This window comes from Schistocerca piceifrons, chromosome 9 (assembly GCF_021461385.2).
Source record: "Schistocerca piceifrons isolate TAMUIC-IGC-003096 chromosome 9, iqSchPice1.1, whole genome shotgun sequence".
Classification (NCBI taxonomy): domain Eukaryota; kingdom Metazoa; phylum Arthropoda; class Insecta; order Orthoptera; family Acrididae; genus Schistocerca; species Schistocerca piceifrons.
Window position 1 is genome coordinate 140,253,290 of NC_060146.1, and position 18,764 is coordinate 140,272,053.

The window sequence follows — 18,764 nt, forward strand, 5'->3', positions numbered from 1 at the left end:
TGTTTGGAAAGTGCTAATGTCAATAGTGGATTCAGTCATCTTGTTGCAGCTCAGTGGCCTGGTTTCCTCTGTTTATATACCGATGGATCCAAAATTCCACAGCAAGAGTATATTGGAGGTGCATTTCTCTGCCCTCAGATTCAGTTCTGGAAAACCTTCAAACAACCTCCAAATACTTCTGTATTTACAGTGGAGACAGTGTCACTTCTGGAAGTTCTTGAGTTTGTCTCTCCCACTTCCTTCCCCAAGATATTAGTTGTGTCTGACTCTCAAAGCGTCCATCAAATATTAAACACCAGAGATTTCACAAAACAACTAACCACTATATCTAGGATGTGGTTTCAGAATATATATCCGCAGCACACACATGGGGCAGACAATCCATTTCCTGTGGGTGCCTTCCCATGAAGCTATCCTATATAATGAGGAAGTTGATGCATTAACCAAGGAAGCAACATCTTTAAGCACTCTCCTGGATCTGAAATTACTTTATCACAGACTACTTAGTGACATCAAGGGTCACAAAAACCAACAAAGGCAAGAGATGTGGAAAATTTTCCAGCAAACAAAAGGTGGTTATTACACAGTCCTCCAGCCTTGGATTTCTTCACAGCCATGGTTCATGAGGACACATTTGGACTGATCCACAATTTCTACTACCATACAACTTTGCTTCAATCACACCTGTTTTCCTCAGCATCTACATCAGATTAATTTTTATGCTTTTCCTGCAGGTGAGTGTGATTCTGAATCAGAAGCTGATGTCAATTACAGCTTGTTTGTGTGTCCCAAATTTGACTGCGAACAGTTGAAGTTTCTGCTGAGTATGGCATACCATCTTCCTCAATCAGCTTTTTCTTTTATTTACCAATGACATTCGCCATTATAAAGTGATTGTTACGTTCCTTAAGAGCATGGGCCACAATCTGTAGGTTTTAGTGGTGTACATATTCACTTTTTCTGTCTTGTTTCTGAAGATATTTCGGGAATGGTGTGAATGGTAACTGAACACAATTTTAACTAGGTACCTTTTAATCTAGTTGTTGCACAAATATAGTTGACACAGCTGTGATGATATGAGCTTTCTCTACTTGTAAATATGCGTTTCCCTATTCTTTTATTCAATTCTATGAACAATGTAACTATCAATTATTGATGGCTAAACCAAGATGCTACTCAGAAGGCCAAATAAATAAAAAATGGTTATTAACTGTTTTTACACACTAAGTGCACATACATAATGTGGCAGATCATGTATGTGGATGCTGAAGTCCGCATTTGTATGAAAATGACATTTATTGGACCCAAATGATTTATAGCACACATCTTAGAGAAAGAAGACAGAAATGCAAACCAACACAAAAAAAGAGTGTGGGTCCAAAAAATATCTTTAAATGGTACAGAAGGAGAATTTCATACACTACACAAAGAGCTTGAAGAAGAGCATCTTCATTTTATATTTTAGGAAGTCAAAGCATTAGTTTTTTCATTTGTTATGTCTGACTGCTCCCAGAATTACTAAAAGGAACACAGAAGATGCCATTACATCCCACGAAAAATTGGTTTGTTTAAGGTTAAGCTTAGTTGCTCATAAAATTTTTGCGCAATAGTCATATCTCCATCAATACCCTTCCCTTCAAGAATTATAAATTTTCTTCAAGTCTTGTTTTCGGCTTTGGCTTGTACTGGGTTAGCTAGTGAAACCACATAAATATTGACCACTGACATTTGCTAAACTGTTTCACACACAGTCCAGAGAGCTACTTAACAATAAATAAACCTGTTACAAAAATATACTTAAACAAACAACTTGCAGTGTTTAAATGTTTCTGTCTATTTTTTTTTAGGAAATGGTAGAAATGCCAGACAAGATACAAATAAATTCCACTTACTGATCAATCTGATTCTACCCACAGTACTTTTTTCACTCCATGTTGGAGCCGTATTGCAATGAATTTCATTGTAAGGTAATAAATACTGTATCAGAATGTATAAAAATACACTTTATAAATGTAGTAGATGGCAAGTAATTTAGTACCCTCATCTCGTACAATTCAGACTGCTGGCTCACTGCTTCAATTAATCTTTCATCATTTATCATAAGTTTTAACAAAAGAAAAACAAAACAAAACAATCTATAGAAAATAATGAACAAAAAACAACTGATATTAACCATGAAGACTACGATGAAACAGTACAGTTGAAGGAGATATCAAGGTGGTAAGGTAATGATCATGGTTGTCTCTTCTAATCATCAATACTTTTATTACATGACAAACATACAGGTCAAAGACTAGGCCAGAACTGAGGTCCCGGAAGTATACAAAACGAAGATCAACTCGAAGACATAATACACTTATGATGTTCTGGCCTATCAATTCGTGGATCGACACCACATAGGACCCTCCTGCAGTATGGAGTACGTACCCGAAGGTGGGGGGGAGGGGGGGTTGGCGAGAGTTTAAGTGGGTTACAGTGAGTTCCTCCGCAGCTAACGGCATGGGCCATGTGGGAGGAGAGCGTGGAGCAAATCCTGGAATGCTAATGCTGAAGTCTTGAAGCGACGTCGGTGGTCGTAGTCGTCGGCTGGTGCAGGAGCGCTGGTGTGGAAGGGTGTCGTCAGCAGGGAACCTAATGATCACATTTCCACTTGGCCTAATGTAAGCACATAGGTTGCCACACGTAGCACTTTGAGAGATTTTGGAACGCTTCACTACACGTTGTGACACCCCACCTAACGAGTCACACGAATCATCACACACAAGCAGCACTAATGTGGTATCACCACTAACGATGACAGATAAACCACAAATGTCATTAGGATGAATGTGGGTAGAGAGGTCGTAAGTGGCGCCTGCTAATGGAGTGGTATGTTGAGCCGGTGGGGTGGGGAAACCGTAGCACGGTGAGGGCGGTGTGCTGCGAGTAGAGGGGTGAGTGTCAGACGGTGAGGTCTGAGTGGGCGTGGCAGGAACATGCGGGCTGCACCGGTTAAAAGAGCAGCACGGTGTGCTGTTGAACAAAAATGGAACTGTTATATTAGAGCCCTGGGAGCTGGGGCCTCTACTATGGGAGCCGGGAGGCAGAAAACCCTGGAATGAGTGTGGGCTCGTTGACGGGGTTGGTGTAGGCGAGAGTTTACTCGAATCGTGAGCAGAGGAAGAAGGCCGAAGGTGGCCAGAGAGCGTGGTATCTTCAACGGTGGGTGAGGTAGGGGAAAACTCGATGTGAGCAGGTTTAACCCTATTGAGGGAGACAGTAGTTACTGAGCTCTTAATTACGATGTCCACTGTGTTACTGGTTCGTTTGACAACTCTGTACGGACTTGTGTAGGGGGGCTGTAATGGGGCTTTTACAGTGTCGTCACGAAGGAACACAAATTCGCAAGTGTTGAGCACCTTGGGAACATATGCGTGTGGCGGAGTGTGGCTGTAAGGGGGCAGGGGTTTAAGCTTGTTACAGTGTAACCTCACCCATTCTACCAAGGACAGCAGTTTGGACGGTTTGGCGACTGGAGTAGGAGCAATAAGTTCACCTGGCAGTCTAAGGGACTGGCCATAGATGAACTCGGCCACTGAGCCTTTAAGGTCTTCCTTGAGAGTGGTCCGCAAACTGAGTAAGACGAATGGCAGGGCTTCCATCAAAGGAGGCCATGGCAACGTAGGGCCGTCTTAAGCGTCCTATGCCAACAATCCATGAGTCCATAGCTTTGGGGGTGGTATGCTGTTCAATGAATTTTCTTGATGCCACACAGCCTACATAGTTCAGAAAACAAGGCAGACTCAAAATGACGGCCTTGGTCGGTCGTCAAGTAAACAGAGCAGCCAAAGTGTGTAATCCAGGTGTCTATGAAGGATTGTGCCATTGATTCGGATGTTATATTCGGTAGCGGGGCAGCTTCCACCCAACGAGAGGTTCTGTCTATAATAGATAGCACGTATCTGTAACCCTTGGAGAGAGTGAGGGGGCCCACCAAGTAGATGTGAAAGTGCCGGAAGCAACTGGGAAGAGCGGTGAAGCTGCCTATTGGGGGCGATGTGTTCCGCGAAACTTTATTTTGTTGGCACGGAATGCAGGCATGGGCGGCAGTCGCAATGCATGTCGCACCAGATGAAGCGTTCTGAAATAAGTCTGGTAGAGGCTTTCACACCTGGATAAGCTAGGTTATGCAATTTGTCGAACAGTTGCCTCTGTAGAGGTTTGGGTATGAAGGGACGCAGCTTACCAGTTGATTCGTCACACCAAACGTCGCCTATGACACTGGGAAAGGTGGATCGCACAGGTTCGAGTGACGAGCTGTGATTGGAAATAAGCTCCATAGTGTCCGTGTCAGCAGACTGCACCTGAGGCAAGTTAGAGAGATCTATCAGAGTTTTGAGAGTGCCGAAACGAGACAAGAAATCTGCGACCATATTATCTGCACCCTTGATGTATTGAATGTCAGAGGTAAATTGCAATATAAAGTCTAAATGACAGAAGCGTCTAGGTGGAGGGTCAGTTGTGGGGTTCTTTACAGCAGCAACCAAAGGTTTATGGTCGGTTAAAATGTAGAAGTCCCTAACCTCAACCTCGGCGCGGAAGTGTTTCACAGCCTCGTAAACTGCCAAGAGCTCCCTATCAAAGGCCGAGTACTTTTTTTGAGTGCCGTTGAGCTTGTTAGAAAAGAACTGCAAAGGAGAGGTAGTATCTGCGACAGTTTGGCTGAGGACAGCACCTACTGCGGTATCACTGCCATCTGCGGTAATACAAAATGTAGCGCCCGGATGCGGGTGGGCAACAGTCACTGCGTTTGCTAGTAGGTGCTTCAGTTTGTCAAAAGCTTGTTTCATGGTAGGGGTCGAGGGGACTGGGCAGATACCGGTCGTATTTTTGCCAGCAAGGGCATTTTTTAGGGGAGCCTGAACCTTGGCTGCAGCAGGCAAGTGCTTCCTATAATAGTTAACTGTTCTGATGAACCTGCGCAGCTCCTTAAACGAGTGAGGGCGTGGCAAATCCAAAACAGGTTTGATTTTATCCTCAGGAGGAGTGAGACCCTTAGCTGACACAATGTAACCTAAGAATCTTACCAAAGTCTGGTGCAACTGGAGCTTCTTATTATTCAGTTCAATACCGACAGTGGTAAGAGTGTCTTTAACAATCTTCAAATGTTCCTTGTTCTTTTGCAAAGTAGGACTTAAAATAAGAATGTCGTCCAAGTAAACGAAACAAAAATCCAGATGAAACAACACCTCGCTTATGAATCTCTGCCAAGTTTGTGCAGCATTGCGGAGGCCAAAGGGCATGAACCGGTACTGGAAAAGGCTGAAAGGTGTTGTAACAGCTGTCTTTTCAATATCCTCTGGTGCCATCGGAATTTGATGACAGGCCCTCCTACAGCCCGCTACCGAGAAATATTTGGCGCCTGCAAGAGCATGGTTAAAATCCACGACGCTAGGAACCGGGTATTTGTCTATGATAGTACGAGAGTTCAACTTAGTATAGTCGCCAACCATACGCCAGGTGCCGTCTCTTTTTGTGACGAAGTGGATAGGCAAGTCCCAGCATCCAGCAGATGGTTCGATGATGCCGGCTGTTAAAAGAGCGTCTATTTGTTCATGAGCCACTTTCGTGATTTATGGCTTGAGACGGCGTGGTCGACAAGAGATAGGCAGTCCGTCTTGCAATCGAAGTTTGTGGATGGTGCCATCTGTAACCACGGAAACGCGCGATGCAGTACACAAGGCGACTGTCTGTGGTATGGTGTGCGCGGCAGCCACTAGGCTGGGTTGTGGTGCGGACGGCGAAAGTTTGCATAAGTGCCAACTGTTGGGTGGCTGGGAGTGACAAACAAGTGAGCTACGCGAAACAAGGTTGGTACACTGTTTATTAGTAACCGAAGGCGCCGCTGTCGAGCTTGGTGGTGGTAGCAGGCGCAAATGAACAGCTGATGGCGGTAAATCAAAAACATTAACCTGTGCCTGGGAAGTTAGCTGCCCAAGCGAGGAGGGGGATGAATGTGCGCTCGAATTAACACAGTTAAAGATGGCAGGAGCACGGGCACTGTGCAGTTTATGTGGCACATGGTCACAAATGCTCTCGGGCCTGAGAACACTGTGTGTTGCTGAGGCGTCATTGGCTGCAACCTGCTGCCATACCGAAGGTAACTCGTTACTTAAGTCACTGAGGCGACGGCGTAGCTCAAGTTGTTCCAAGCGCAGGCATGTAAACTCGACACGTTCCGTGAGCCACTTATTGGTCCATGACAAGAGCTCGGAGGAGGGGTCATTACATTTCCTAGCCAGGTGGACCTGTTTAGCAGTACTATTGACACTCGATGAAGCATACGGGATGTGTTCCTGCATAGCGTGGTAGAACACTGTATTCTTTATGGGTCAGGCCACAGTTTGTGGCGCCGTAGAAAGTCGATGCCCAAAATGGGATTGTCGATGTCAGCCACCAGGAAGAACCACTTCAGGTTGTACTCAGGCGAGAGGGACACTGCGTATGAAGTAGAACCTATGCACGACAAACTAGATGAGCTTACAGCAAGTAGGACAGTTTTGTGTAGTCGGATCTTTTAGGTAGCAAGACGAGATGGAAGTAGGGAAACATCTGCACCTGTGTCGATGAGAGTTCAAGTTGCGGACGTAGACTCGTCCATTCAAAGCATTAGTGTTGGACACAGAATGGACCGTGGAATGGCGCCTGTTGCTTATGTCGCAGGAGGTGGCACTGCTGCCTACCTGCGGTTGAAGTTTGGGTAGGAGCACGGCGGTTTACAATTGCGTGCTTGTTCCCCGAATCTTGCATGGAAGAAACAGTATTTATTGGTGGACGTCTGCTCCTGTGAGTGGTCAGATGGTGGCGGCCCAGAATCTTCCACGGAGTCAGATGTGCTGTTGTTGTGCGGATGTGAAGGTGCCTGTAGTTTAGTGGGGCGTCCACGCTGGGGCCCTGATTGTGGTTGGAAACTGGTGTAGCTGCCGGACTGATGGGCACAGCGTTACCTAGTAGAGCGGACTAAGCTTGTTCGACGGCGTGTAAGCATTCGCTATTTGGTCTATCTTCGTAGGCGGAAATGGCCGTTTGGACAGACAGAGGCAGCTCTTCCGTCCAAATCTTGGTGAGCGTGGCATCTGGCATGTCGCATTCACCGACGAGAAATCGAAGGCATTGCCCCAGCTGGGATGGAGATCTGTCGCCGAGGCGTTCTTCATAGATGAGCTGTCGAACGTTTTCTCTTCTAGTCTTGGAGACACGTTCCAGTATTGCTTGTTTAGCTGTAGCGTTCTTCTCATTCGGAGGAGGTGACTTAACCAGGTCATAAATTAAGTCGACACAGTCGTGGAGGTGGTTCATGAGGCATGTGAAACGGGCGTTGTCATCGAGTGCACAGACACTGAAAGTTCGCTCAACCACGTTGAATCAGTATTCCGGGTGGGCAGGTTTGAATGCCAGAAGTTTCGGTAGATTCTATGAACTGGCGGTCGAAGAGTGCGGGCAGCCACTTGCGGACGCAGGAGTAGGTGAGTCAAAGTTAACTCTGTGCTCTGTGTCGTGAGGGCGGTAGAGAGGAAGCAGACGTGCCGGCTGTGTTCATATTAGCTTGAGGGTAAGCGAAATTCGTTAGCAGGAATCCCAGAGCGGAGCGAAGCGGGACCGGTTGTTGCGGCGAAAGGTCAAAGTGGTCACGGCGGTTGCTCGACAGGTTATTATGCAATTGGTCCTCCACATCTGCAGCGAAATTGTCCATCACTTAGTCACTGATGAGCTTGGTGGAACCTGACGCACTCAAATTACTGCACTGAAGAACACTCAGAGTAACAGGCTGGCAAATGTCATTCACGTAGTGTGCAACCGGTGCGGAGTGATACATACGTGAAGCTTGCACATTCAAAAAGGCGTCCTGTTGTGGCACATTATGAAAACTATGCTCCCCACTATTTACAGTACTTGCATTAAGGTTTGGTATCAGTGTGTAGTGGTTTCTTGTACTGCTGTGCGGTGAAAACTGAAGCACTTAGGGGCTAACAAAGCCGGAGTCAGAGATCACTGGCGTCATGTTCAAAACCACTGCACCTGATGAGGTCCCTGGGTTCTCGAGGCTATAGGACTGTGGAAATTCACGTCGGGCACCGACTACAGCTGGCGTGCTTGAATTTAGTTGCTGTTGCTGATGAAAACCGGGTGGCAGTGGCGTGTTGTAGAAGGCCATTGTCTAGTGAACAAAGGTCCATGCGGAACACAGAAGCCAGCGCGGTGGTCACTTTGTATTCGGTTCGATGGATTATTCGAACTTTGGGGTCACCACTGAAGGCGATATCAAGGTGGTAAGGTAATGACTACGGTTCTCTCTTCTAATCATCAATACTTTTATTACATGACCAACATACAGGTCGAAGACTAGACCGGAACTGAGGTCCTGGAAGTATACAAAACAAAGATCAACTCGAAGACATAATACACATATGATGTTCTGGCCTATCGATCCATGGATCGACGCCACACAGTCATTTTGCATGGCCTTGTATCAAGAAGAAAACGGAACAAGCTTGGGGGGTCATGTGATCAACAATGGATGGATGATGTCAGATGGCAAAACTTTCTTCCTGAGAAACCTCAACAGGGCTATGATATCACGTGAGGGGACAGCCAGTGATGGCTAGTGTGAATTGGCCTTAACTAAGTAAATGGGATTAATGGATAATGAACTGTGTAGTCTGCGCTTAAATAAGTCGAATGCAGCTTCTACCGATTCTAGGGGCAGTTTGTTGATTGTTTTCGTACCCACCACTTAATAGGTGTTCAACGATTTAAGGCCAATTCACACTGTCTGTCACGGCACCTTCTCATTATTGAGAGAAGACCATATTTTTTCCAATTGTCCTTTTTAGCGCAATCACTTTTCGAACAGTCAAGAAGTTAGTCAACGTGGGATTTTGAAGATAGGTTTTCTAAAGCAAGTCTGCTCTTAGCAACTTCTTGGGGTATTCATGATTCCACTAAGGATGGGAATGGTGCTTCATGACGGAACTCGTCTTTTCTTAGGTATGGTGCCATCCGTCACAGTATTCATATCATTGATTGAAACTTGATGTGCATCTTCATCCGTGAGTCACGTCTCATGTTTAAGAGTGCCCGCGGAACCTCGCCTTTATATGAGTCCTAGTTGATTTCCTTGATTTTCCATATACTATTTGCGTAACCTTTTTTGCATTGCATCAACACTGATATTTATGTCAAACTCTATTAGGAGGTGTTTGGATCCCATTGGATGCGCCAGTTACATAATTCAATAAAACAAGGAGTGCAAAGTGTTACATCGAGTGCCGAGGGTCTACGGAAAGCTGAAGATAATAAAGTAGGATTGCCGTGATAAGGAAGATTACAATTCCAGCAAAAACAACAGTTGGGGACCAACGTTGCCAACACTGAAAATTTATTCCGTTAAACTGAAGTTAAAATTCCACTAAAATCCGTTAAATGCTTATTATTGTAATTTACCCTCCTAAAAACGAAATTTCAATGCACTGATAACTTACAAAGAATTATTTTTTTGTCATCATAATGGTATATTATCATTACTACTACTACTACTAAAAGGAAGTTTATCAAGCTCAGATTCCACTCACCACATTAATGTATATCAAGCCACAGTATTTCATTTTCCTCCTCATCCTGCAGCAGGTTCTCTGTTGAAGCCCTGGGACTGAGTGAAGACATCCCTGGGGCATATGCTGTCACAGTGACGATTTCTTGGAGAACATTCTCCGGCAGCTCGTAATCGTGACAGCATTTACCAACACGATTAAGACCAGCTCTTATTGTAATTATGGTTCAAATGGCTCTGAGCACTATGGGACTCAACATCTTAGGTCATAAGTCCCCTAGAACTTAGAACTACTTAAACCTAACTAACCTAAGGACATCACACACACCCATGACCGAGGCAGGATTCAAACCTGCGACCGTAGCAGTCCCGCGGTTCCGGACTGCAGCGCCAGAACCGCACGGCCACCGCGGCCAGCTGTAATTATGGTGTTCAACATAATAGTAGTTAGTCTGTTCCGGAGAGACCTTTTTTTATCAAATTTAGTTGGATAAAAGCCCTTTTCACATCTGCATCGGACCGTGGTAAAACCAAAAGCATAATAGCCAGATCTGAGAATTTTCGGAAGCTGCTGGCACCTCTGTATGATGTAATTTCATTCTAGAACGCCGCAGTATTGTTGATTTGTTTCTATTGGACAGTAGTGAGCTTGAACCACTGAAAATAAATTTTTGTTACTGTACTGTCTGACAAACCCTTTCCTTAGCCAGCGATACTATTGGTTCTTTGATCACTGTCAAGCATTCTCTCAGAGCAATTAAGGACACTTTTTACAACACTTTTACATTTTGGGACAAGTGACGTTGCAGCTCAGAAGCAAGAGAAACAAGAAAATATTCAAATCTTTTCCTTATGGCATTCTCGACCTTAGATGAAATTTTATTGCATGTGTTCGTATCCTACAGTAAGACTTCAACTTCGTGACCTAAGTACACTCCTGGAAATGGAAAAAAGAACACATTGACACTGGTGTGTCAGACCCATCATACTTGCTCCGGACACTGCGAGAGGGCTGTACAAGCAATGATCACACGCACGGCACAGCGGACACACCAGGAACCGCGGTGTTGGCCGTCGAATGGCGCTAGCTGCGCAGCATTTGTGCACCTCCGCCGTCAGTGACAGCCAGTTTGCCGTGGCATACGGAGCTCCATCGCAGTCTTTAACACTGGTAGCATGCCGCGACAGCGTGGACGTGAACCATATGTGCAGTTGACGGACTTTGAGCGAGGGCGTATAGTGGGCATGCGGGAGGCCGGGTGGACGTACCGCCGAATTGCTCAACACGTGGGGCGTGAGGTCTCCACAGTACATCGATGTTGTCGCCAGTGGTCGGTGGAAGGTGCACGTGCCCGTCGACCTGGGACCGGACCGCAGCGACACACGGATGCACGCCAAGACCGTAGGATCCTACGCAGTGCCGTAGGGGACCGCACTGCCACTTCCCAGCAAATTACGGACACTGTTGCTGCTGGGGTATCGGCGAGGACCATTCGCAACCGTCTCCATGAAGCTGGGCTACGGTCCCGCACACCGTTAGGCCGTCTTCCGCTCACGCCCCAACATCGTGCAGCCCGCCTCCAGTGGTGTCGCGACAGGCGTGAATGGAGGGACGAATGGAGACGTGTCGTCTTCAGCGATGAGAGTCGCTTCTGCCTTGGTGCCAATGATGGTCGTATGCGTGTTTGGCGCCGTGCAGGTGAGCGCCACAATCAGGACTGCATACGACCGAGGCACACAGGGCCAACACCCGGCATCATGGTGTGGGGAGTGATCTCCTACACTGGCCGTACACCACTGGTGATCGTCGAGGGGACACTGAATAGTGCACGGTACATCCAAACCGTCATCGAACCCATCGTTCTACCATTCCTAGACCGGCAAGGGAACTTGCTGTTCCAACAGGACAATGCACGTCCGCATGTATCCCGTGCCACCCAATGTGCTCTAGAAGGTGTAAGTCAACTACCCTGGCCAGCAAGATCTCCGGATCTGTCCCCCATTGAGCATGTTTGGGACTGGATGAAGCGTCGTCTCACGCGGTCTGCACGTCCAGCACGAACGCTGGTCCAACTGAGGCGCCAGGTGGAAATGGCATGGCAAGCCGTTCCACAGGACTACATCCAGCATCTCTACGATCGTCTCCATGGGAGAATAGAGCCTGCATTGCTGCGAAAGGTGGATATACACTGTACTAGTGCCGACATTGTGCATGCTCTGTTGCCTGTGTCTATGTGCCTGTGGTTCTGTCAGTGTGATCATGTGATGTATCTGACCCCAGGAATGTGTCAATAAAGTTTCCCCTTCCTGGGACAATGAATTCACGGTGTTCTTATTTCAATTTCCAGGAGTGTATATTCTTGGTGACTTATATTTGCAAACATCTGCTCTTAAAAGATTGCCTTTATACCCTGGTACAACAGTTGGTACTGATTAGTAAACAACATCGTTTAGGAGCCGTGATTGGTCTGCAGAATTTGACTGAAACTCCTGATTTACCAGCTGACATTCTTCCAAATAAGGTTTCGGAAAAGTAAGATAAATTTTGTTGGCATCATCACTGTACATGTTACAGAGGACTTGGGCAGAATAGCACTTCTCAAGATATCTCAAAGTGGGTTTTTAGTTCGAGCCACTGAGGCAAAGCACGAGGAACAGGCTCTAAAATAAACATTCAACTTGTATTGCACTTCTGAACTATTTCAATGGATTAGCTCCGTCATTTATTCCACTGAATAACTTTCTATAAGCAATTTGATGAGATGAAGACTTGGAAAACCAAGAATACGTTTCTGACAACAAAAATGGCAAATTCTGGGGCAAAGTTTCAGCTGAGGCAGAAGATACCGCCAGCTGCACAGAATGGCAGACACGAGGAATTAAGACAAAATGAGGGACCTCTTTTTCCAAATTCTGATACACACCATTATTGACGCCTACCATAACTGCTGCATTGTCAGTACCCAAATCGCGCATTAAATGTATTTTCAAGCCATACTCACTAAGCAAAGATTTCAAACCATTGGTTACTGCCGCTGCGTTGCCTTCCTCCTACTCTACCATTCCCAAGAAAGTGGAAACAATGCGACCTTGGGCCTCAAAAAAGTATATCACACATGCACTAACAATTTACTGGCACTAATGTCTGTATATTCATCCGAAAGTACACTGAAATATCCGTCTCCTATGACCTTTTTCAGACTGGCCTTGAAATGTGGGTAAAGAATGTTTTTATTCACACCACTACAGCCTGCTCAGCTAGCTGCGCGGTATAACGCACTGCTTCCCAAGTGGGAAGACGTGCCAGTCTCCGGCACGAATCTGCCCAGCAGATTAGTGTCGAGCTCCGGTGTGCCGGCCAGCGTGTGAATGGTTTTTAAGGCGGTTTTCCATCTGCCTTGGTGAATGCGAGCTAGTTCCCCTTATTCTGCCTCCGTTACACTATGTCGGCGATTGCTGCGCAAACACTGTCTCCACGTACGCGTACAACATAATTACTCTAACACACTAACATTGCGGTTACATTTGTCTGGTTTGCGATGTCCTCAGGGCGGAGGAGGGGAGGGGGTGGATCCACTGGGGGCCGAACCGCACAATAACCCTGGGTTTGGTGTGGGGTGGCAATGAGGGGGGGTGGACTGCTGTGGCCTGTTGCGGCTTGTGAACCACTGAGGACTACAATGAGACGAAGCCTCTCCGTCGTTTCTAGGTCCCCGGTTCAAAACACGCACACACACACACACACACACACACACATCACTACACTTGCTTCTATGCAAACGCACCGTTTTTGAAAGGCTGCAGGGGTGATCTACAGATCTTATTGCGGAATAGTTAGCCACAAATAAACATAATGCAGCTTCTGCAACAGAAACTGCATTGACTGCCTAACTACATGTGCATCTAGTTTCAACTGCCCCTGTGAAGAAATGGGTGCTGCAAGTTTTACATGATATTTGCTTTTTGAATGATTCAATAAATCCGACAGATGCGAATTTAAATTGCACTGCCAAAATCAACGTCGCGCACTAGAATGATCGGCGGGGATCTCAAGAAGCCAGTCTTTCAATTGTTTGTTGCTAATCCACTCTTTTCTAAACTTTTGGGTGTATTTTTTATCCTCTTGCTTCGACATTTTGATGAGACAACTAATATAAAAGTAAGGAAAATCACCGATTACAATGTGATTGACTTCACCATAAACATTAACCATTCAACACTATGCACTGTACTGACTTCAGTCCACAGTAACTTGTAACTGCAATGCTAAAAGCAAAGAACTAAGACTGGAAAGGATTATTCTGTTGTGTTGTAGCAGGGGAAACACTATATTGAAATCAGATTATTGAGACTTAGCTAGAGCCATATTGTTGCCAGTTTAGGATTTTTCAGGCTAAATATAATTTCAAATTGTATAATGGAAAGACTGAATTAAATGGAAAAATATTGTTGCAGACATCAATACACAGATCCGTTAAAAAATCCATTGACCGCTAAACGCAAAATTTCACTCACTGAGAGTGTGTAAAATCCGTCAAATTTAGTGGAAATTCCACTAACTTGGCAACCCTGTTGAAGACAGGCATGCGAGTTGAGATCACGTGGCTTGAACTGACTTGATGTTCCGTGACATGAGAGACAGTGTGAATACACCATGATGTGATGATGCCATGATCGATGAATTGTGCAAATGTGAAAACTTGGCAGCATAGTAGTAATTATTTGGAGAGAGCATTGTGAATGCAAACTGTGTTGTTCAAATTGCTTTAGCTTAAAAATTGTACTTTATTGGAAATTTATTGTAGTTTTAGCTTTCATGAACTAATCTTTTTCTTTGGTATATATGACGTATATTTATATACATTTGTAAATTGACGTTGGCTATTGCTGTAACAGTTGAACGAGAATAAAATTTTACTTATTTATTTATTAACCTACCGCAATCGGTAAAGAGCTGGGGTGTTTAATGTTGTAATGGCAACAATACCAAGACACAAAACTACCGAAGTGAAATGTTATGTGCGATGTAAAACATTTTGAGTAGCATTGTGCATCACGAGTGCTTCCTCTATGGAATGTTTCTCTACATGTATGTGAATACTTGTAATGCACTCTTATTTGACATACTGTACTTTACTAGAATTATCGAAGTATCATTTGCAAGCCGGTACCAAAGTTTGTAGACAGTTCATGCACAACTGTCATTTCTGTTGAAGCTTCATTTGTCTCTTATTTGTAAACACACTGAAGTCAAACAAAAATACTATCCATAGAGCAGAGCATTGTGAGGCGGAATTTCAGTTAAAATTTGTGACAGAGAACTTACATGCCGAAAGTAATAACAATAACTGATCCTGGGAACATTCACGCTGGAAATGATTGGTTGCACTAGTCATCTATCTTCCACTAAACCAGGAAATAGTTTCACTAAATTTCGCTTTTCACATGAACTGTATTGTATAAAAAATAACGTAATTTGCTATTAAATAAAAATCACAGAAAAACGCATCAATACCATACTAATTTGAAAAAACGTACCTTTAGAAGCTAACTAAGAGTAAGGTATTTTCTATTAGCCAGGTTCTGTAAACCTCAAATATACAGGGTGTTACAAAAAGGTATGACCAAACTTTCAGGAAACATTCCTCACACACAAAGAAAGAAAATATGTTATGTGGACATGTGTCCGGAAACACTTACTTTCAATGCTAGAGCTCATTTTATTACTTCTCTTCAAATCACATTAATCATGGAATGGAAACACACAGCAACAGAACGTACCAGCGTGACGTCAAACACTTTGTTACAGGAAATGTTCAAAATGTCCTCCGTTAGTGAGGATACCTGCATCCACCCTCCGTCGCTTGGAATCCCTGATGCGCTGATGCAGCCCTGGAGAATGGCGTATTGTATCACAACTGTCCACAATACGAGCACAAAGAGTCTCTACATTTGGTACCAGGGTTGCGTAGACAAGAGCTTTCAAATGCCCCCATAAATGAAAGCGAAGAGGGTTGAGGTCAGGAGAGCGTGGAGGCCATGGAACTGGATTCGCCTCTACCAATCCATCGGTCACCGAATCTGTTTTTGAGAAGTGTACGAACACTTCGACTGAAATGTGCAGGAGCTCCATTGTGCATGAACCATATGTTGTGTCGTACTTGTAAAGGCACATGTTCTAGCAGCACAGGTAGAGTATCCCGTATGAAATCATGATAACTTGCTCCATTGAGCGTAGGTGGAAGAACATGGGGCCCAATCAAGACATCACCAACAATGCCTGCCCAAACGTTCACAGAAAATCTGTGTTGATGGCGTGATTGAACAACTGCATGCGGATTCTCGTCAGCCCACACATGTTGATTTTGAAAATTTACAATTTGATCACGTTGGAATGAAGCCTCATCCGTAAAGAAAACATTTGCACTGAAATGAGGATGACACATTGTTAGATGAACCATTCGCAGAAGGGTACCCGTGGAGGCCAATCAGCTGCTGATAGTGCCTGCACAAGCTGTACATGGTACGGAAACAACTGGTTCTCCCGTAGCACTTCCATACAGTGACGTGGTCAACGTTACCTTGTACAGTAGCAACTTCTCTCACGCTGACATTAGGGTTATCGTCAACTGCACGAAGAATTGCCTCGTCCATTGAAGGTGTCCTTGTCGTTCTAGGTCTTCCCCAGTCGCGAGTCATAGGCTGGAATGTTCCGTGCTCCCTAAGATGCCGATCAATTGCTTCGAACGTCTTCCTGTCGGGACTCCTTCGTTCTGGAAATCTGTCTCGATACAAACGTACCGCGCCACGGCTATTGCCCCGTGCTAATCCATACATCAAATGGGCATCTGCAACTCCGCATTTGTAAACATTGCACTGATTGCAAAACCACGTTCGTGATGAACTCTAACCTGTTGACGCTACGTGCTGATGTGCTTGATGCTAGTACTGTAGAGCAATGAGTCGCATGTCAACACAAGCACCGAAGTCAACATTACCTTCCTTCAATTGGGTCAACTGGCGGTGAATCGAGGAAGTACAGTACATACTGACGAAACTAAAATGAGCTCTAACATGGAAATTAAGCGTTTCCGGACACATGTCCACATAACATCTTTTCTTTATTTGTGTGTGAGGAATGTTTCCTGAAAGTTTGGCCATACCTTTTTGTAACACCCTGTATAAGGAACATTCTGCCTTGACCAAAACTCAGTTTCTTTTTTGTATTATCGTCAACCATAGATTCATCGGTGATGTTACAATTTCATCAGTAGATTGCCACTTATTTTACGCAATACCGCATACTGTCGTTCATTCCGCTGATCGTCTTCAGCAGTGTAGCTGATGGTTTGAATGTGGTTTGTTATTTGCATTTTCTTGTTGGGGTTTTGACTTTGTCAAAACTGTATTCACAACCTGCACTTATCCATTGATTACAGTACAGTGCTAGAGAAAAGCAAGAAATTGTTTTGGTCAACACAAAATCGTCAAAACATATTTTAAACCAAACATAGAATCTAATAGTGAACTTATGTAAATAGATATCACCCAAAGATGGATATTTAAACTCGATCTTGCAGAGTAGCTTACAATATCATATTTGTTGGCTTTACTAACTCAAAATCGGATTTTCACTAATGCTCAGTCTGTAACTATAATCTTCTTTATACAAAATATTGTATATAAAATAATGAATAAATATTAAAATAAACAATGCAGCCCTTGTGTGAATGCTGGTCTTGTGCCAGGGAATCATCAGCCTTTCAAGCAATTGGAAGCTGCTGTGAATGTGTGTGTTGGGCGAATTATCGAGCTTTATCCTCTGCCATGGATACTGTATCCTATCCATGAATTACAGAATACATCACTTTCCTGTTGACTGGATGGAATGTCGAATCAGTGGTAGCACTAAGGTCCTCTATATGGGAAGCAGGACTGGGAAAATTCAATGTCCTACACCTATACTCATTATCAACGAATTTAGTTGCTGTCTCCCACTGAAACTAAGCTAGTGTTACAAACTTCATCTGTGGGGAGCCCAGCTTTGCCTTAGGGAATCATGTGTGATAGGGAAGAAGTCTGTTCATTGTCAACAGCTCAAATCAATCACAATCACAAGCACCCTTGTGGAAATAGCAGTATGGGATGTGAAGGATCACGATGCACAAACAGTGCGCAGCATGAGGGGTCTCATTCAACATGTTGATGAAGCTACTCCTGCAGCCATTGAGGGAACAGGGTGCAACCAACTGCAGAATGTGGTGCACATTTGAGCAAGTGGAGTCTCGGACATAGGCTCTGAGGTCACACATGTATCATTGCAGCAACTGACAGAGTATACTGACAAGTGCAGCCTTGCTCATGGAATTTCAGTGAGGCTCAAATTCTCCAGTGTTGTCCCTAGAACTGCTTATAGCCCCCCTGATTTTAAACTGAATGGAAGGTTTGAACCAGATACTTTGAAGGTTCTGTGACAAACAAGGCTATGACTTCCTAGACTTGCCTTGTGCAGTTAAGAATTTAGTCTGCTTTTCTACTCCACTGTTCTCTAGGGCTTTCATATTTTGTTTTCATATACACTATCAAATACTTTTTCAACAGACGTATTCTGTATTTATACTCGTGTTCCTTCATCTGCTTTACAGTGAAAATTAGATATACTGCTCTTAACCAATATTGTTGTTACTCATTCTTCCTTTATTTTTATGTGTCTTCATGTTGCCAAAACTTTCTCAAAGATCTTTACAAAATGGCTCATGCTACGAAGTCAGAAAGGGCTTCCTAACACTTACATTTCTGTTCAACCCTAAAACGTGAACTGTGCAAGAAAATTGAACTGTTACTTTCTTGAAACCATGTCACTTTCTCTACTGTCCTCTGTAATGGTGCAAGAGCTTGGGTACCCTGCGATGTCACCCTCGGGCTCTGCAGCGGTTCAGACAGCAGTGTATTGACACACGCAAAACAAATACCAGTGTTCAGGAATTTTTAAATTCTTGTGGCAGCTTATTGAAAATGAGTGCAGCAGAATACTGCACGACTTACTGCACAAGAGTCAATGAGGTGTGATCCAAATGAAGATTGAATTTCTGCCTAATATCAAATGAGAGAAAGCTGCTAATTCTTGAGAAGAAGCTGATATTGTTAACGAGAAATGACATTAAAGACTATATAT